This window comes from Oncorhynchus tshawytscha, linkage group LG15, assembly GCF_018296145.1.
Source record: "Oncorhynchus tshawytscha isolate Ot180627B linkage group LG15, Otsh_v2.0, whole genome shotgun sequence".
Lineage (NCBI taxonomy): Eukaryota > Metazoa > Chordata > Actinopteri > Salmoniformes > Salmonidae > Oncorhynchus > Oncorhynchus tshawytscha.
This window is the reverse complement of record NC_056443.1, coordinates 28,717,330-28,739,859: the sequence shown is the minus strand read 5'-3', so window position 1 is coordinate 28,739,859 and position 22,530 is coordinate 28,717,330. Positions and strand designations below refer to the sequence as shown.

At 41.7% G+C, this 22,530-nt stretch overlaps 1 protein-coding gene across 1 annotated transcript in view; it reads left to right on the top strand.

Annotated features, from left to right (window-relative positions):
• Positions 1-17,294: 17,294 nt before the first annotated feature.
• Positions 17,295-22,530, top strand: part of LOC112214891 (neurexin-2-like) — a 1,125,107-nt gene continuing 1,119,871 nt past the window's right edge. The window contains 1 exon segment of the mRNA XM_042298402.1: positions 17,295-17,538. The gene's annotated coding sequence lies outside the window, so the exon portion shown is untranslated.

The following is a 22,530-nucleotide window of genomic DNA, read 5'->3' as shown; positions in this document are numbered from 1 at the left end:
TACAGAACAATACAGTGCAGCTACAGAACAATACAGTGCAGTTACAGAACAATACAGTGCAGCTACAGTACAATACAGTGCAGATACAGTACAGTGCAGCTACAGTACAGTACAGTGCAGCTACAGTACAGTTACAGTACAATACAGTGCAGCTACAGAACAACACAGTGCGGCTACCGTACAATACATTGCAGCTACAGTACAGTTACAGTACAATACAGTGCAGCTACAGTACAATACAGTGCAGATACAGTACAGTGCAGCTACAGTACAGTACAGTGCAGCTACAGTACAGTTACAGTACAATACAGTGCAGCTACAGAACAATACAGTGCAGCTACAGTACAATACAGTGCAGCTACAGTACAGTTACAGTACAATACAGTGCAGCTACAGTACAATACAGTGCAGCTACAGAACAATACAGTGCAGCTACAGAACAATACAGTGCAGTTACAGAACAATACAGTGCAGCTACAGTACAATACAGTGCAGATACAGTACAGTGCAGCTACAGTACAGTACAGTGCAGCTACAGTACAGTACAGTGCAGCTACAGTACAATACAGTGCAGCTACAGTACAATACAGTGCAGCTACAGTACAGTGCAGCTACAGAACAATACAGTGCAGCTACAGTACAGTACAGTGCAGCTACAGAACAATACAGTGCAGCTACAGAACAATACAGTGCAGCTACAGAACAATACAGTGCAGCTACAGTACAATACAGTGCAGCTACAGAACAATACAGTGCAGCTACAGTACAATACAGTGCAGCTACAGTACAGTGCAGCTACAGAACAATACAGTGCAGCTACAGTACAATACAGTGCAGATACAGTACAGTGCAGCTACAGTACAGTACAGTGCAGCTACAGTACAGTTTCAGTACAATACAGTGCAGCTACAGAACAATACAGTGCGGCTACCGTACAATACAGTGCAGCTACAGTACAGTTACAGTACAATACAGTGCAGCTACAGTACAATACAGTGCAGATACAGTACAGTGCAGCTACAGTACAGTACAATGCAGCTACAGTACAGTTACAGTACAATACAGTGCAGCTACAGAACAATACAGTGTGGCTACCGTACAATACAGTGCAGCTACAGTACAGTTACAGTACAATACAGTGCAGCTACAGTACAATACAGTGCAGCTACAGAACAATACAGTGCAGCTACAGAACAATACAGTGCAGGTACAGAACAATACAGTGCAGCTACAGTACAGTACAGTGCAGCTACAGTACAATACAGTGCAGCTACAGAACAATGCAGTGCAGCTACAGAACAATACAGTACAGCTACAGTACAGTTACAGTGCAGCTACAGTACAATACAGTACAGTTACAGTACAATACAGTACAGTTACAGTACAATACAGTACAGTTACAGAACAATACAGTACAGTTACAGAACAATACAGTGCAGCTACAGTAAAGCTACAGTACAGCTACAGAACAATACAGTACAGCTAAAATAAAGCTACAGTACAGTTACAGTACAATACAGTGCAGCTACAGTACAATACAGTGCAGATACAGTACAGTGCAGCTACAGTACAGTACAGTGCAGCTACAGTACAGTTACAGTACAATACAGTGCAGCTACAGAACAATACAGTGCAGCTACAGTACAATACAGTGCAGCTACAGTACAGTTACAGTACAATACAGTGCAGCTACAGTACAATACAGTGCAGCTACAGAACAATACAGTGCAGCTACAGAACAATACAGTGCAGTTACAGAACAATACAGTGCAGCTACAGTACAATACAGTGCAGATACAGTACAGTGCAGCTACAGTACAGTACAGTGCAGCTACAGTACAGTACAGTGCAGCTACAGTACAATACAGTGCAGCTACAGTACAATACAGTGCAGCTACAGTACAGTGCAGCTACAGAACAATACAGTGCAGCTACAGTACAGTACAGTGCAGCTACAGAACAATACAGTGCAGCTACAGAACAATACAGTGCAGCTACAGAACAATACAGTGCAGCTACAGTACAATACAGTGCAGCTACAGAACAATACAGTGCAGCTACAGTACAATACAGTGCAGCTACAGTACAGTGCAGCTACAGAACAATACAGTGCAGCTACAGTACAATACAGTGCAGATACAGTACAGTGCAGCTACAGTACAGTACAGTGCAGCTAGAGTACAGTTACAGTACAATACAGTGCAGCTACAGAACAATACAGTGCGGCTACCGTACAATACAGTGCAGCTACAGTACAGTTACAGTACAATACAGTGCAGCTACAGTACAATACAGTGCAGATACAGTACAGTGCAGCTACAGTACAGTACAATGCAGCTACAGTACAGTTACAGTACAATACAGTGCAGCTACAGAACAATACAGTGTGGCTACAGTACAATACAGTGCAGCTACAGTACAGTTAAGTACAATACAGTGCAGCTACAGTACAATACAGTGCAGCTACAGAACAATACAGTGCAGCTACAGAACAATACAGTGCAGGTACAGAACAATACAGTGCAGCTACAGTACAGTACAGTGCAGCTACAGTACAATACAGTGCAGCTACAGAACAATGCAGTGCAGCTACAGAACAATACAGTACAGCTACAGTACAGTTACAGTACAGCTACAGTACAATACAGTACAGTTACAGTACAATACAGTACAGTTACAGTACAATACAGTACAGTTACAGAACAATACAGTACAGTTACAGAACAATACAGTGCAGCTACAGTAAAGCTACAGTACAGCTACAGAACAATACAGTACAGCTAAAATAAAGCTACAGTACAGTTACAGAACAATACAGTACAGTTACAGAACAATACAGTACAATTACAGTACAATACAGTGCAGCTACAGTACAGTACAGTACAGTTACAGAACAATACAGTACAGTAAAGCTACAGTAGTTACAGAACAATACAGTACAGAACAATAGTACAGCTACAGTACAATACAGTGCAGCTACATTAAAGCTACAGTACAGTTACAGAACAATACAGTACAGTTACAGCACAATACAGTGCAGCTAGAGTAAAGCTACAGTACACTTACAGAACAATATAGTACAGCTACAGAACAATACAGTGCAGCTACAGTAACAATACAGTGCAGCTACAGAACAATACAGTGCAGCTACAGTAAAGCTACAGAACAATACAGTGCAGCTACAGTACAGTACAGTGCAGCTACAGTACAGTACAGTGCAGCTACAGTAAAGCTACAGTACAGTACAGTGCAGCTACAGTACAGTACAGTGCAGCTACAGTACAATACAGTGCAGCTACAGTACAATACAGTGCAGCTACAGAACAATACAGTGCAGCTACAGAACAATACAGTGCAGCTACAGAACAATACAGTGCAGCTACAGTACAATACAGTGCAGCTACAGAACAATACAGTGCAGCTACAGTACAATACAGTGCAGCTACAGTACAGTGCAGCTACAGAACAATACAGTGCAGCTACAGTACAATACAGTGCAGCTACAGTACAGTGCAGCTACAGTACAGTACAGTGCAGCTACAGAACAATACAGTGCACTACCGTACAGTGCAGCTACAGTACAGTTACAGTACAATACAGTGCAGCTACAGTACAATACAGTGCAGATACAGTACAGTGCAGCTACAGTACAGTACAATGCAGCTACAGTACAGTTACAGTACAATACAGTGCAGCTACAGAACAATACAGTGCAGCTACAGAACAATACAGTGCAGCTACAGTACAGACAGTACAATACAGTACAGTACAATACAGCAGCTACAGAACAATACAGTGCAGCTACAGAACAATACAGTGCAGCTACAGAACAATACAGTGCAGCTACAGAACAATACAGTGCAGCTACAGTACAATACAGTGCAGCTACAGAACAATACAGTGCAGCTACAGTACAATACAGTGCAGCTACAGAACAATGCAGTGCAGCTACAGAACAATACAGTACAGCTACAGTACAGTTACAGTGCAGCTACAGTACAATACAGTACAGTTACAGTACAATACAGTGCAGCTACAGAACAATACAGTGCAGTTACAGAACAATACAGTGCAGCTACAGTACAATACAGTGCAGCTACAGTAAAGCTACAGTACAGCTACAGAACAATACAGTACAGCTAAAATAAAGCTACAGTACAGTTACAGAACAATACAGTACAGTTACAGAACAATACAGTACAATTACAGTACAATACAGTGCAGCTACAGTAAAGCTACAGTACAGTTACAGAACAATACAGTACAGCTACAGTAAAGCTACAGTAGAGTTACAGAACAATACAGTACAGTTACAGAACAATACAGTACAGTTACAGTACAATACAGTACAGCTACATTAAAGCTACAGTACAGTTACAGAACAATATAGTACAGTTACAGTACAATACAGTGCAGCTACAGTACAGTTACAGAACAATACAGTACAGTTACAGAACAATACAGTGCAGCTAGAGTAAAGCTACAGAACAATACAGTGCAGCTACAGTACAATACAGTGCAGCTACAGTACAGTACAGTGCAGCTACAGTAAAGCTACAGTACAGTACAGTACAGCTACAGTACACTATAGTGCAGCTACAGTACAATACAGTGCAGCTACAGTACAGCTACAGTACCATACAGTGCAGCTACAGTACAATACAGTGCAGCTACAGTACAATACAGTGCAGCTACAGTACAATACAGTACAGGTACAGTACAATACAGTACAGGTACAGTACAGCAACAGTACAATACACTGCAGCTACAGTACAATACAGTGCAGCTACAGTACAATACAGTACAGCTACAGTACAAAACTGTACAGCTACAGTACAGTGCAGCTACAGTACAGCTACAGTACAGGTACAGTACAGGTACAGTATAGCTACAGTGCAGCTACAGTACAGATATAGTACAGCTACAGTACAGATATAGTACAGCTACAGTACAGTACAGATATAGTACAGCTACAGTACAGGTTCAGTATAGCTACAGTGTAGCAACAGTACAGATATAGTACAGCTACAGTACAGATATAGTACAGCTACAGTACAGTACAGTACAGATATAGTACAACTACAGTACAGATATAGTACAGGTACATTACAGGTACAGTACAGGTACAGTATAGCTACAGTGCAGCTACAGTACAGATATAGTACAGCTACAGTACAGGTACAGTACAGCTACAGTACAGGTACAGTATAGCTACAGTACAGGTACAGTATAGCTACAGTACAGATACAGTCCAGGTACAGTATAGCTACAGTACAGATATAGTACAGCTACAGTACAGGTACAGTATAGCTACAGTGCAGCTGCAGTACAGATATAGTACAGCTACAGTACAGTACAGTACATATATAGTACAGCTACAGTACAGGTACAGTATAGTTACAGTACAGATATAGTACAGCTACAGTACAGGTACAGTACAGTACAGTACAGATATAGTACAGGTACAGTATAGCTACAGTACATATATAGTACAGCTACAGTACAGGTACAGTACAGTACAGCTAAAGTACAGTTACAGTAGAGTTATAGTACAATACAGTACAGCTACAGAACAGCTACAGTTACAGTACAAAACAGGTGCAGCTACAGTACAACTACAACTACAGTTACAGTACAGCTACTCTGGCCTCAATCGGTCGGCTACTCCTTCACTGAGGTGGGGGTCAAAGTCACAGGGAGAGAGATATATGTAAGGAGAGAAAAACAATTCAAACATACACTCCAGAATCCCTGCACTCTACTTCCTGTCACTTCACAAGCTCCCCACAGTCTTTATAGGGATCCTTTAAGGCTCACACTCTCTCTGTGTTATGAAAGGATAAAGAGAGAGAAAGAGAGAGAGAGAAAATGAATCAGAAAGAGAGGGGGGGAGAGAGAGAAGCAGAAAGAGAGGGGGAGAGAGAGAGAAAGAGAGGGGGAGAGAGAGAAGCAGAAAGACAGGGGGAGAGAGAGAGAGAAAGAGAGGGGTGAGAGAGAGGGTCAGGGAAGCAGAAAGAGACAGAGTAGAGGCTGTTATGACTGGCCTCTGGAGGGTACTTCTTGGATATCGCTCCTGCTTAGCTCTGGGGGATTGAGTCCAAGTCAACCACAAAACATGATTGTCTCGGGTTTTAGTGTGACAAGGCAAGCTTAGGTCACACTCTTCATATACCCCTGCCTTGCACGTGAGAAACAAACAGGACAGTACAATTACAAAGAGTATAGCTACACTTAATACATTAGGTGTTATTTTTTCTGTGGTTATATTCTGAGCTCTGTAAAATATTTACAGGAGCATATGGAAAAATAATTGGCCCAGAAACGCTTCCCTAAAAATTAAATGTAGTATATAACTGTAGAAATGTATATAGCAATTCTGAAGTTAAGTGTTTGGAGTGGATTCTTGCTGGTTGTTGTTTCATACCCAGGCCTGTCCAATAAAATATAAAGGTTTGCCTTAAAAACACACTCGCTGCTGTGTCGGTATATTTATTTCCTGAGCAAAAATATAAATGCAACATGTAAAAGTGTTGGTCCCATGTTTCATAAGCTGAAATTAAAGATCACAGAAATGTTCCATACGCACAAAAAGCTTATTTCTCTAAAATGTTGTGCACAAATTTGTTTAGATCCCTGTTAGTGAGCATTTCTCCTTTGCCAAGACAATCCATCCACCTGACAGGTGTGGCGTATCAAGAAGCTGATTAAACAGAATGATCATTACACAGGTGCACTTTGTGCTGGTATAATAAAAGGCCACTCTATAATGTGCTGTTTTGTCACACAACACAATGCGACAGATGTCTCAAGATTTGAGGGAGTGTGGAATTGGCATGCTGATAGCAGGAATGTCCACCAAAGCTGTTGCCAGAGATTTTTATGTTAATTTCTCTACCACAAGCCGCCTCCAACGTTCTTTTAGAAAATTTGGCAGTGCGTCCAACCAGTCTCACAACCACAGACCACATGTAACCATGCCAGCACAGGACCTCCACATCTGGCTTCTTCACCTGAGGGATCATCTGAGACCAGCCGCCCGGACAGCTGATGAACCTGAGGGATCATCTGAGACCAGCCGCCCGGACAGCTGATGAACCTGAGGGATCATCTGAGACCAGCCGCCCGGACAGCTGATGAACCTGAGGGATCATCTGAGACCAGCCGCCCGGACAGCTGATGAACCTGAGGGAACATCTGAGACCAGTCGCCCGGACAGCTGATGAACCTGAGGAGTTTTTCTAGCTGTAATAGAGCTCTTTTGTGGAGAAAAACTCATTCTGATTGGCTGGGCCTGGCTCCCCAGTGGGTGGGCCTATGCCACATTTAGTGGCTGTGCCCCTGCCCAGTCATATTAAATCCAGAGTTTAAAAACAATGCATTTATTTCAATTGACTGATTTTCCTTATATGAACTGTAACTCAGTAAAATGGTTGAAACACCTGCTCCATCTTCAGATGTGTCTAACTTACTAGAGTACATACTCCAAGGGAATTAAAAATGGCACCCAGTTAGACCTCCTTCACCTATCCATAAAAACACCCAAGCAATACAATTCCTTAAACTGACGAATCCGCTACAATCTGACATTTGCCTCTGCTAAGTTATTATACCTGCAGACATTAAGTAAAGTGTTACTAAATACGCCTCCAACCAATTTATTTCCATCAGAATCTGACATTTGCCTCTGTTTATGTTGTTTTCCATATACACACGCTACCGGCGATGACTCCTAGAGAAAACAACAGATTGGTAATCATTTCCACATTTGTAGCTATGGCAGTAACAGCATGACGCCGTTGGGTTCGTGACAGTTACCTTCTATGTCACAAACGACCCAGGATGCATTGCCACAGGTAATGCTTACATGTTGTTGCCGTGGGTTTCCCAGCGTGGTCACTCGATGAGATGGGAAAATAATGGGAAAATAATGAGCTACGTGTATGGTTTGATGCACCTGTTCATATACACCCCACCACCACTAATTCTAATTAGAACACATGAGTGGATAGAGCCAGGGGATAGGTGGAACATTTGAATATCAAGTGATGGGGACAGAGGAGAGAAACTTGACAGAGCCTCTTTGTGAACCATGTAATGATTTATTAGATAGGCTAACAAAGTATGTGTAAAATACATATAGTACATATTATATCTAATAATTAATAATAGTTGGGTTACGAATATTAGTTGTTACTTGTGGCTACAAAACGGGGCAAGAAAAAATGCAAATGGCTGCCCATATTTCAGTGGATACTTTAATCTTCACACTATAAACGAACTGGCACATAAACAGCCAGCCATCTATAATACAATTCAGACTGCATTAAATGGGAAAAATAAAAAAACTCAACAGAGTATTAACTGTATAGACCTAACCTACACTCCCCTCTGGTTTTCAAACAGAAATTTGCATCCTGCAGCACTAATTCCCAAATGTTTTGGGACACTGTAAAGTCCATGGAGAATAAGAGCACCTCCTCCCAGCTGCCCACTGCACTGAGGCTAGGAAACACTGTCACCACCGATAAATCCACGATAATCGAGAATTTCAATAAGCATTTCTTTACGGCTGGCCATGCTTTCCACCTGGCTACCCCTACCCCGGCCAACAGCTCTGCACCCACGCAGCAACTGGCCCAAGCCCCTTCCGCTTCTCCTTCACCCAAATCCAGACAGCTGTTATTCTGAAAGAGCTGCAAAATCTAGATCCCTACAAATCAGCTGGGCTAGACAATCTGGACCCTCTCTTCCTAAAATGATCCGCTGCCAATATTGCAACCCCTATCTCTAGTCTGTTCAACCTCTTTCATATTGTCTGAGATCCCCTTCTTCAAAGGGGGAGACACTCTAGACCCAAACTGTTACAGACCTATATCCATCCTGCCCTGCCTTTCCAAAGTCTTCGAAAGCCAAGTTAACAAACAGATCACTGACCATTTCGAATCCCACCATACCTTCTCCGCTATGCAATCTGGTTTCCAAGCTGGTCATCGGTGCACCTCAGCCACGCTCAAGGTCCTAAACGATATCATAACCGCCATCGATAAAAGACAGTACTGTGCAGCCATCTTCATCGACCTGACCAAGGCTTTCGGCTCTGTCAATCAATGTATTCTTATCGACAGACACAACAGCCTTGGTTTCTCAAATGACTGCCTCGCCTGGTTCACTAACTACTTCTCAGATAGAGTTCAGTGTGTCAAATCGGAGGGCCTGTTGTCCGGACCTCTGGCAGTCTCTATGGGGGTGCCACAGGGTTCAATTTTCGGGCCAACTATTTTCTCTGTATACGTCAATAATGTAATGGCCTTTCTTTGGACACTGTGTTAACAAACCTCCAAACGAGCGTCAATGCCATACAACACTCCTTCCGTGGACTCCAACTGCTCTTAAATGCTAGTAAAACTAAATGCATGCTCTTCAACTGATCGCTGCCCGCACCCGCCTGCCCAACCAACATCACTACTCTGGACGGTTCTGACTTAGAATATGTGGGCAACTATAAATACCAAGGTATCTGGCTAGACTATAAACTCTCTATCCAGACTCATATTAAGCATCTCCAATCCAAAATTAAATCTAGAATCAGCTTCCTATTTTGCAACAAAGCCTCTTTCACTCATGCTGCCAAACATACCCTCGTAAAACTGACTATCCTACCGATCCTTGACTTCGGCGATGTCATTTACAAAATAGCCTCCAACACTCTACTCAGCAAATTGGATGCAGTCGATCACAGTGCCATCCGTTTTGTCACCAAAGCCCCATACACTACCCACCACTGCGACCTGTATGCTCTCGTTGGCTGGTCCTCGCCACATATTCATCGCCAAACCCACTGGCTCCAGCTCATTTATAAGTCTTTGCTAGGTAAAGCTCCGCCTTATTTCAGCTCACTGGTCACCATAGCAAAACCTACACATAGCACGCGCTCCAGTAGGTATATTCAGGCAGCCAAAGGAGGTGTTGTCTTTGAAACCACCTTTCTTTCCAGTTCTCTGCAGTGAATGACTGGAACGAATTGCAAAAATCACTGAACCTGGAGACTTATATCTCCCTCACTAACTTAAGTATCAGCTGTCAGAGCAGCTTATCGGTCGCTGCAGCTGTACACAGCCCATCTGTAAATAGCCCCTCCAACTACCCACCTCATCCCCATATTTGTTTTTATTTTTTGGCTCTTTTGCACACCAGTATTTCTACTTGCACATCATCATCTGCACATCTATCACTCCAGTGTAAATTTCTAAATTGTAATTACTTCGCCACTATGGCCTATTTATTGCCTTACCTCCTCACGCCATTTGCACAGACTGTATACAGATTTTTCTATTGTGTTAATGACTGTACGTTTGTTTATTCCATGTGTAACTCTGTGTTGTTGTTTTTGTCACACTGCTTTGCCTTATCCTGGCCAGGTCGCAGTTGTAAATGAGAACTTGTTCTCAACTGGCCTACTTGGTTAAATAAAGGTGAAGTAAAAAAATAAAATAATAAATGATCATATAATTATCTTATATGTATTTGGATAGTGAAGCTTGCTTTTTGATTTGGCTCTATACTGAGATCAAGTGTTTCATATGATCTCAATGTTTTACAATTCATTCAGTTCCAATTGAGCAAACATAACACAACCAAAACAAACTGCAAATGCATCCAACGGGTTTGTAGAGTCACAGGCTTGATGTTGTCATTGCGTGCTATGAATATGGGACAAAATAATGAACTTTTGACTACTTTAATACCCTGTAAATGAATCTGTCCAAATAGTTAGGAATTCAAATGGGGGAAGATATATAAAGTGTTTTCATTTCTAAACGTTAAAACAAATACTCCTTGTAATTTAATTTTCAAAATTGCAGAAACAATTTTATTATTGTAAACTTAAGTTTGTTTTTCATTTAGAAAATAAAGACAAATGGCATGGACCAAACCACTAAGACTCCAGATCTACACTGTAGTACTGTACTACTTGGTAGCACAGCCTTTGGCCAAGATAACTGCTAACAAATTCTTCCGAGCAGCCATCAATGGGCTTGCTACGCATTTCTACTAGCAATTTGGCCCACTTTTTAGCAGCAAGATTCTCTAATTCTTCAATGTTTGAGAGATGCCCTCCACCAACTGCTGTCTTCAGATCTGGCCATAGGTTTTGGATGTGATTCAGATCTGGACTCTTCACTGACCACTCCAGAAAAGTCCAGTGTTTCTTCTAGAATAATTCCAGGGTTCTTTTGAGGTGTGTTTAGGTGTTTCCCTGCTGGAAGACCCACAACCTTCAATGGAGACAAAGTTTTTGGGTACTAGGTTGAACATTGCACTCCAAAACACTTTGATAATCGACATGTGGGGTGGCAGGTGCCTAGTGGTTAGAGCGTTGGGCCATTAACCGAAAGGTTGCTAAATCGAATCCCTGAGCTGAGAAGGTAAACATCTGTCATTCTGCCCCTGAACAGTTAACCCACTGTTCATAGGCTGTCATTGTAAATAAGAATGAATTGCCTAGTTAAATAAAGATTAAAAAATAATTGTGATACACTACATGACCAAAAGTATGTAGACACCTGCTTGTTGAACATCTAATTTCAAAATCATGGGCATTAATATGGAGTTGGTCCCCATTTGCTGCTATAACAGCCTCCACATCACCAGATGTTGGAACATTGCTGCAGGGACTTACTTCCATTCAGCCACAAGAAAATTAGTGAGGTCGGGTGATTCGGCCTGGCTTGCAGTCAGTGTTCCCAATTCATCCCAATGGGGTTGAGGTCAGGGCTCTATGCAGGCTAGTCAAGTTCTTCCCCACTCATCTCGACAAACCATTTCTCTATGGACCTCGCTTTGGTTGATCACCTCTCTGACCTTTATCCCATCATAAGAAGGTTCATGTCCATTCTGGCATTCTAATTCCTAATTCTTTGATGGCGACACCCAATTAGTCACGAAATCCCTAGTTTGAAAGCGACTGCTTTTCTGGAAGCTGTGCTGTGCCATTTCCCCCCACGTGCGCCAGCCCCGTAGCAATTAGTCTTCAACAAATTAGTTTCAGTCCTTCGCCATTTAAGTGACAGGTAGCAAGATGCAGCCACAGCAGAGTGAGAGAGAGGACAATAACATGGTGCACCCACAGCAGAGTGAGAGAGAGAACAATAACATGGTGCAGCCACAGCAGAGTGAGAGAGATCAATAACATGGTGCAGCCACAGCAGAGTGAGAGAGCAACGAGACAGCCGACAACAACAAGACAGCCTATAGGAAGGAGGTCAGAGACCTGGCCATGTGGTGCCAGGACAACAACCTCTCTCTCAACGTGATCAAGACAAAAGAGAAGATTGTGGACTACAGGAAAAAGAAGACGGGGCTGCAGGGGAGCAGGTTGAGTGCTTCAAGTTCCTTGGTGTCCACATCAACAATAAACTATCATGGTCCAAACACACCAAGACAGTCGTGAAGAGGGCATGACAAAACCTATTCCCCTCAGGAGCCTGAAAGGATTTGACATGGGTCCTCAGATCCTCAAAATGTTCTACAGCTGCACCATCGAGAGCATCCTGACTGGTTGCATCACTGCCTTGTATGGCAACTGCTCGGCCTCCGACCGCAAGACACTACAGAGGGCAGTGCGAACGGCCCAGTACATCACTGGGGTCAAGCTTCCTGCCACCCAGGACCTCTATACCAGGCAGTGTCAGAGGAAGGCCCTAAAAATTGTCAAAGACTCCAGCCACCATAGACTGTTCACTCGGCTACCACACGGAAAGTGGTACCAGAGCGCCGAGTCTAGGTCCAAGAGGCTTCTGAACAGCCTATACCCCCAAGCCTTAAGACTCCTGAACATCAAGTCAAATGGCTACCCAGACTATTTGCAGTGCCCCCCCCACCCCTCTTTACACCACTGCTGCTCTCTGTTGTCATCTATGCAAAGTCACTTAATAACTCTACTTACATTTACATACTACCTCAAATAACCGGTGCCCCTACACATTGACTCTATATTGGTACCCCCCTGTATGTAGTTTTGCTATTGTTATTTCACTGCTGCTCTTTAATTACTTGTTACGTTTATCTCTTATTCTTATCTGTATTTTTGAAACTGCATTGTTGGTTAAGGGCTTGTAAGTAAGTATTCGGCACTTATTTATTATTATATATTTACCTTTATTTAACTCGGCAAGTCAGTTAAGAACAAATTCTTATTTTCAATGACGGCCTAGGAACAGTGGGTTAACTGCCTGTTTAGGGGCAGAACGACAGATTTGTACCTTGTCAGCTCGGGGGTTTGAACTTGCAACCTTCCGGTTACTAGTCCAACGCTCTAACCACTAGGCTACCGTGGCGCCCCTAGTAATAGAATGTGACGAATAAAATGGTTTTTGATGTGATGACATGTGCGATAATCAGGTGCATAACACATTCTATTACTAGTGAATCAGCCAATTGTAAAAAAGAAAAGCACAAATCACTTGTGTTTTGTGAGATCATGTTGACAGAGTGCTCTTTTCAACCCCTGCATATGTTCTTCTAGTATTCCGTCGATAGAAAGATACTAAGTGATTGACAGTACTTTGGTCTTGGGTGACATGTGTACATTGAAAACATACGGCCGCAGCAAAACAAAATGGCAATCCTTGTTCCATCTATTGACATGGTACGTGGAATTTGCCTTGCGGTCAAGGCCGCCACCCTCTAATGCGATTAAATGCGCACACATACCATTCCCCTGCCTGTATCGGTACAAATCCCAGCATCTACCAGCCCTGCTCTGTATCTCCCATCTCTCTGTGTCCCCTTCATTTCATACCTGTCTCTGTCATTGAAAAAGAAGAGAATATGGAAGAAAAGTGCATGTCCATTCTCCTTGTGTTGTATTATGAGTGAGATTGTACTTTGCCTCCTAGTCACTGGGTTGCAGAGACCATGAGTGGCATAACCCATCCTGTGAGTGACCGGTTTTATCCCGCTTCACTCCACACACACATTCCAACCTTATTTAATGGTTCAATAACAATGCTTATATCTTTCTGCTAGAGAATGTTGTTTCCATTCCTTTATTGGTCCATCCATTACCACTGCAGATGCTTTGCTGACATAAGTGCATACTTCTCATGCCAGCAAAGCAAATGAAATTGAATTGAAAAGAGAGGGAGAAAGAGAGATGAAGCGAGGGGTGGGAGAGAGAGAGATTGAGTGGAGAGATTGAGAGAAAGTCCTGAAGAGAAGCGTCGTTCCCCTTGCCTCCCACCCTGTATTATCATAGGGTGGCTGCTGAAGGCTTCAGCACTTCTTTGTTTTGGCGTGATGTGGCTGCACAGAAGCCCAATTGTTCACCACTGACGGGGCTCTCTCGCTCTCTCTCGATCTTGGAGAGAACTGACATTTGATTGCAGACAAGCTCACTAAGGTATTGCCTTACCTCCAACTATAAGTAGGATTAATCCGTATTAATAATATGAATCAAGATTCATAATATAAACATCCTTAGCGTAAATAAGCTAATGAAGGCATTGTCTTAGTGAAGAACAAGTGCCAAATCCAAGGCAAGCCAATCAGCCAGCTCACAGAGCCCACAGAACTCATGTCTTCTTATTGTCAAGCTAATCATATGAAAATGTGGAGGAGAGATGATATTATAATCACAATAATAACAAATGGGAGGGATGGCATAGCAATGCCTTGCTTTTGTTTGATTACACTGCACAGTTGATTTGTTCCATTTCAGGGATGAGCAAGACTGGATAGGCCCACTGCAGGGAAGGCTCGCTACAAAACATTTACATTTAATTTAATTAGTGCAACTGGTAGAAAGAAGAAAAAACAGGCTCCCAACAATGAAATGAATTACTCATGAGTAAAAGCTTCAAAAATCAACAAACCCTTCAGATGTTGAGAATATTAAATCATAAGACCGGAAAATGTACATTTGAAATTGGTTACACTGGGCTTTTAAAGGGAAAGTTTATCCGAATGCCCAAATTGATTCCAGAGATTATCACTTTGAGTTGACCAGCTCTATTGTCATGTAACATCTGATATATTATTTATATTAGGTTTGGGCAAACATGCAACCACCATGAGAATTTCTGCTTATGAATATAATTCAATAGCATGATTCATTTTATGTGTTTGAACTATTTACACTGAGTGTACAAAACATTAGGAACACCTGCTCTTTCCATGACATTGACTGACCATGTGAATCCTGGTGAAAGCAACAATCCCTTATTGATGTCACTTGTTAAACCCACTTCAAGACAGGTTAAAGACTGATTTTTTAAGCGTTGAAACAATTGAGACATAGATTGTGTACATGTTTCATTCAGAGAGTGAATGGGTAAGACAAAAGATGTAGGTGCCTTTGTATGGGGTATGGTAGTAGGTGCCAGGCACACTGGTTTGAGTCTGTCAAGAACTGCAAAACTGCTGGGTTTTTCACACTCAACAGTTTCCTGTGTGTATCAAGAATGGTCCACCACCCAAGCGACATCCAGTCAACCTGACACAACTGTGGGAAGCGTTGGAGTCAACATGGGCCAGCATCCCTGTGGAACGCTTTCACCACCTTGTAGAGTCCATGCCCTGACAAAGTGAGGCTGTTCTGAGGGCAAAAGGGGGTGCAACTCAATATTAGGAAGGTCTTCCTATAGTTTTGTACACTCAGTGGATTTGTTTATGTCTATATTCTCAAATGACTTACAGCATATGGCTGCAGAAGAGACAGTATAGTTATTTATAATGCATAAAAAGATATATTGAGTATAGAAGAAGTTCTTGCTACAAAATAAATGTTTACCCAGATTGAGCTTGGCAGGACTTTTCAACCCCTGATCCTGCGTAGACCGTAGCAGTCTTTGCTTAGTGACCTTGAGATCTGTGACCTCACCTTTCTTTCCCGTCTCACAGAACGCGAGTAGCCCTGGATGATATTTTGATCGACTCTCTATGTGTGAGTCCCTGTCAACATTACTAAGTAAGAATGCTTGATACCCTCCCTCCAGCTTCACGGACAAAGTGTCTGATTTCTCCATCAACGGCACAGGTGTCTGATTTAGACATGTTACAAAACAGAGGAACATTAAAAATTGACACCGACAGTTCACATTTCTCTCTGGTCTGTCCATTGGTCTTTCAGTTCCCACAACCACCATTACTGCTGATACAGAGACATATTCTTCCAGGTCAAAGTAAATGGGGAGATAAAAACAGGTGCTGAGATAAAGTAATCAGCTGTGGCAATTTGCTGACATGATTTGGGACAGGAGTGAATCACAGTCACACTCCCACGGAGACCAGACCAGATCAGACGAGGCGCTAGCCTTCTAATGAGCTGCAGCTCCAGCCCATGTCTGTCAATGGCAGGGAGAAATAGTGTGTGTGTGTGTGTGTGTGTGTGTGTGTGTGTGTGTGTGTGTGTGTGTGTGTGTGTGTGTGTGTGTGTGTGTGTGTGTGTGTGTGTGTGTGTGTGTGTGTGTGTGTGTGCGTGCGCGCGAGTGTGTATGATAGAACAAAAAATGGACTTATTCTATATATGGACTTATTCAAATAGTAGCGGGCTGATCAGAAATTGTCAAATAGCTTAGCAATTGATCAACTAAATAAAAATGGTGTGATTTTCCCATTACCATTGAATAATTGGTTTGGGAATTGGTCCACAGATAATGAAGACGAGGACAAAGTATAGGTACATTCATTCTCAATTTTTCATAACTTTCTGAAGAATTGGCTCCATGATGGTCATTGTAAAACTGTTGATAATTGAGAAGGTTCTGTTGTTATTGTGTAACCTTTCAAATTCACAGTACATCTCTCATCATATATTTGCATTCAATTGTTAAACTGTTCATTCGCATTTACTTTGAAAACAAATATTTTCAAAAAATAATCTAATCAGTTTTCCAATCAAGTTTGGAAATTGTTTGAATGTTGAGATTTCACTGGTCTATTGGCACATTTGATTTTAATTGACTAATTAGGTCACCTGCCATTTGAAATAGGCTAGGTGTGCCAGTAAGCCTATAATGTTGTTTTTCAACACTGTTTTTAGATACCAATTTATATTTTAACATTTTGGAATTAATTTAAACCTTCTTAAGTCATAGGGTGTCGGCCAGGCCTTCCACAAATGCCCAATATTAATGTTCAGAGTTCAAGTTGGATCTTAAGTGTTGTCACTATGTGGGTCGCCTGTGGGAACTGGTAAATGTTCAGCGCAGCAGCAGTCTCAGCGATAGACAACCGACGGAGCTGTTTCGCCTGTTTCGCCAACTCCTCCCTCGCCTTGGTTGGAAGTAGCCTCGCCGGAGCGGGGCGTGTCGCGGTGGGCGGGCTCCAGTGCGGTGCTGATGCTGTCTCTTCAATTCCACGGTTGCAGGTGGAACGACAGGGCTAGCTCCGTTCGCATCTGGTAGCTGGAGAAGAAGAAAACACGGCATTCTGACCTGCTTCACTCACTGGATAACAAAATAAGCGGCATATCCAGATCAGGAATATTACACCTTTGATGTCTGGAGAATTATCGAGAGGGATTTCAGAAAGACACAAGTAAGGACTTTTCTTCTATGTTTTTCTATGGTCATAATTCCTTTGCGTCTGTCTGTCTGCGTTTTCTGACAGCGCTGCTGTGCTGGAAGCAGTATGTGGATGTTCGGACAGCGTGACAAACATCAGAGCATGGTTATATCAGACTACGGACCTTTTTTTGCTGTCGATTGCAGTTCTGAAATCGTGTTTGTGTTGAAAGAGATAGGATAGGTTAGTATGTTGTCATCATAATAATAGGACGCCGTTTCCTTAGAGAAGAATGTATACATGGCTGTAGATGGAGGGATGCGTAATGGGTCAATATTTTGGAGGGGATTATTCGGACCTGGCAGCAGTGTCCTTCTTTGGGATGAGACATAGCCTATAAACGGACAGACAGCTGCTCTATATTCTGCGTCCAGAAATTGGCACGCTGTTTGTAATAGGCTACATTACCGAGAATGAAAAAAAAAAAATGAAAAAAAAAACAGGAGAGTGCGTTTAATTTTTCACATGTTCAGAAAAATATGATTAATGTGATTACTGTATACATTGATATACCTTATGATTGTAATTTTAGGCTATGTTAATGTCGGAGAATCCAATGTGAGACGAGCGCGTCTTTTCATTGCCCAGTCTGGATAGACATCTAAGGCTCCAGTATCAAACCAAGTTCAGAAAGATGGTCATATGCTTCTTGCTGCAGAGAATGAGTCCACTGTCTATTCACCTATTATCAATCACGCTCTTTAGTGATGTCCCCCTACACCTTTTCCAAATCCTTGAAAGGAAGAATTTATATCTTGAATTTACTTGAGAGGCGACTTGGGAGCTCAGGACATATAAATATTGAAGTTCACAACATGGGCTTCATTAAATACGTTTTATTGGCGCTTTACAATGATCTTTTAAGGCTTGAATAGTTTAGGCCACTCGAGGCCATGCATTATTTTGTCTCTGAAACACCGCATTACAGTTCTGTCTGAAAACGATCCGGCTCTATTGCATTATAGCTGCATTTACGTATATATATATATATATATATATATATATATATATATATATATATATATATATATATATATATATATATATATATATATATGTTACATTACATTATTATAATTGACCTTTTTTAACGACAAATGCGATATATTTGATATTTGATAATAGCAGTATAGCAAATGCGACTCAAATGTTTTCCACTGTGTCGCTATACCTTAGCCCACTGGGGTGCGTAACCGTCTCTCCTTGGGGTCCCTCAATATCAGATAGAGAGAGGGAAAATACCATGTTCCACGACAGTTAATGGTTACGTTTACATGAAAACTTGTTCTACATTGGGGATAGCTATCGGGGTAGGAGGGGGGCCTGGAGTTGATTGACGCACACATAGACCAGGCAGTGGTGTATATCACTTATCGAACAGGCTGTCTTCTAATTCCAATACAGACCCCTGGGCCAAATAATTTGACATGATGACCCTTCTGAATTGAACATCTAGATTAAGATCACTTTATTCGTCAGTTGGTCCACAAGGTCCAACAAAATGTGACTTTCCGCTTCATCCAACCCCTCCTAAAGACATACTGTACCTATACAAACAGGGTTGGGAAGGTTATTGTAATCCGTTACAGTTACTAGCAACCTGTCCAAAATTGTAATCAGTAACGTCATTTTTGGATGACCCAAACTCAGTAACGTAATCTGGTTACTTTTAGATTACTTTTCCTTTAAGAGGCATTACAAGAAGATAAAAATATTACAGGATAAATCAATGTTGGGGTTTACATAGCTGCCCATAAATGGGGCAGCAGGTGGCCAATTGGTTAAAGTGTAGGGCCATTAACCATAAGGTTGCTGGATCGAATCCCCGAGCTGACGAGGTAAAAATCTGTCGTTCTGCACCTGATCCTCGGTAGGGGTCAATGTAAATAAGAATTTGTTCTTAGTTGACTTGCCTAGTAAAATAAAATAAAAAATGCATGGATGTTGCAGTAAACTGTATCAGTTGTAACACATTGCTTTCTTTCTATTACAGTTTACGATTAGTCTTTACATTTAAAAAGTAAACAAAGTCTGTCAGATTTCCAGTCATTCCAATTCATTTAATTTCCCTTGATCTTCAAGAATAGGACTTGGAAATATGGAAATATATATTAGCCAAGTTATTCTACCTGAGTGTAACCCAAAAACAAAGGATTTGTTAGTCTACTCTGTTGTTGATCTTGTTGTCATGGACAACTGATTGGGCCCATTGCGTCGAGTTGAAAAAGAAATGCTGCTCTCGTGGAATGGCATGCTTTGAGGACTACCGAGAAGTGCTATTTGCACGTATGAATGTAACAACATATGCTGCATTTGCTATAGGCCTATTGTTTCTGTTTTTGTTGGTGACACTTTGAGATCTCGACAATTTGCAGCTGTTTACGTCTATCAAAAGTGCGCGAGTTTGAACATGTGTCCATTAAGCCTATCATACATGTTTGTTTAATCACCACAAATAGATTGAGCAATAAAAGTCCCACTTGTGGTCTACTTAAATTAAACTCATTTTGACAGTATGGAGAAGTTGGGTACTCCCTCAAATGACTATTCCATAGGCTGCAATCCGCACTATAGAGCAGTTGAAAGAGCGCATATTTCACTGGCTGTCCACAAAACTATGATTAATAGGCAGTTTAACCTTCTTCAATTCAACCATTATTGGGTTAAAATACACATGTGCATTTGTGAACAGCCATCAACAACAACCACAATCGGTAAACCGCAAATAGCTAAATGACAGAGCAGCAGTGTGATTCACACCAATGCGCTATGAGGATATCAATAATAAGTGATATCCGTATCGCCGTATTCTACACCACTGCTTTCGTCCTTACCTCCAAGCATTATTCAAGTTGGATAATCTTTGTATGCCGAGAGCAGTCGCACCATTGGATGACATAGTTTAGCCTACAAAAGCCTATTCCTACTCTATTCCACGATCAGTCAAACGTATTTGGTGTGTCATCGTAATGGTCTCTGACTTGTAGTCAAATTTAAACTTGCTCCCTTTGCCATTGCTGATTTGAATGACATTGAGAAAACATAAAGGTGTCAAACAAATGTTTCGCAAACATCTTTTCTGAATTTTAAAGTAACCCTAGAAGTAAACATCTAGGTCTTCAAAAGTATCTGTAAGTACAATACTTTGCTGGTAACATAAGGGATTACAGTCGCAGTTTTTTGTAATCTGTTACTCCCCAACCCTGCATAAACCATGCATATACAGTACACACACGCACGCACACACACACGCACGCCAAGCACAGCACTCAAAGGCACTTAAATCTTTTGTCTTGCCCATTCACACTCTGAATGGCACACATACACAATCCATGTCTCAATTGTCTCAAGGCTTAAAAATCCTTCTTCAACCTGTCTCCTCCCGTTTACCTACACTGTTGGAGGTGGATTTAACAAGTGAGGGATCTTAGCTTTCATCTGGATTCACCTGGTCAGTCTATGTCATGGAAAGAGCAGGTGTTCTTTATGTTTTGTACACTCTGTGTATGTCATTGGCAGTTTAATAGCCTCTATACCATTCCCCGCAACCTCATTTCTGTTCTATTCTGTTATTTGTAATATTACTATGTAATTGTGTTTGGACTGTATTATGAAGGGGGGTTGGTTTTAGCTAAAGTCTATACAATGCCAAATGACTGGGTGAATATATTGTTTATGCCTTGCATGTTCAGGAAATCGCAACAAATACAATGAATTCAACCATTTGAAATGTGATCATCTTCTCTCAAGCTATTGAATGAAGTACTCTTTCAGGGACGTCATAACATGCTATTGACTTTGGTCTGTAAAACGGTTTTGACTGACAGTGAGTTTATAATCCATGAATAACGCACAGGCTGATTAGCATCTTCTCTAATATGCTTACATATTTACCACTGTGGCGCTGCCAACAGACGAGGATGTGTAGAATCTATATGTACACTTTCTGTCTATTGCTCTACTCACTGTGTTTTATGGAGGGTGCTTAACATTGCCATGATGGGTTGAGATGATTTATAATAATTGCAAATTCCCCTCAATCTGAATAATTGATTCCAGACCTGTTATTCACTGAGTGCAAAAGTGGGTTTCAATGTCCTCCGCTTACATTTGTGTGCTCCTATCCACTGTTATGCAACTTTCCTGAATACAACATCCATACATAATAGGAAACTCGGATAATAAACCTACATTTAAATAGCTCTGCAATCAGAATCCATTGGTACGTTGGATAGCCTCTGAACTAGGCCTTTTGAAACGCTGACGTATCAATGCACCTCGTCTAGGAAGTAGCCCCACAACGTAAAAGTTCTGTTTGATTCTTTTCTATTTCATTCTATTCTGTTGTATTTTATTTTATTGTATAATATTCTATTGTGGTTTGATAATGGGCAAGAGAGGTTCATCATCTCTAAAATGTCAGCCAAATGGTAATTTCAGGATACTTTGTTGGTATTGTACTGTAGTGGAGAGGTTCATAAATCAAAATGTCAGACACAAGGCCTCAGAAATCCTATCCACTCAGAGGACAGTCCTTGAATGGTATTGAATAGCTCAGCTGCCATTTTCCCTGACACAGACATCAGGGGTTCCTCTTCCTCTCACCTCTGTTGATACGTGCCCCGTCGCTAGGCCGTCACTAGGCCAACACGGGCATGACCTCCTGTTCTGGTTCATCACTGTCAGTGAGGGAGGGAGGGAGGAAGGGAGGGAGAGAGAGATGAGGAACGAGAGAGAGAATCAGGCACGGTAATCTCCCTGTAATCCCTCACACAGCAGCGACGAGAGCAATCTGCCTCATTAACTCTCTGCTCCTATTCCTTCATCCATCTTTCTATTCCCTCATCCAAACGAAGGAACGAGCAGACAAACTTAGGGGAGGTAAGAGGCAGACAGCAGACACTTTCAGTTGCAAAGAGAAGGAAATGGAAAAACACATCTGGAATATAAAGACCCTCTATCCAC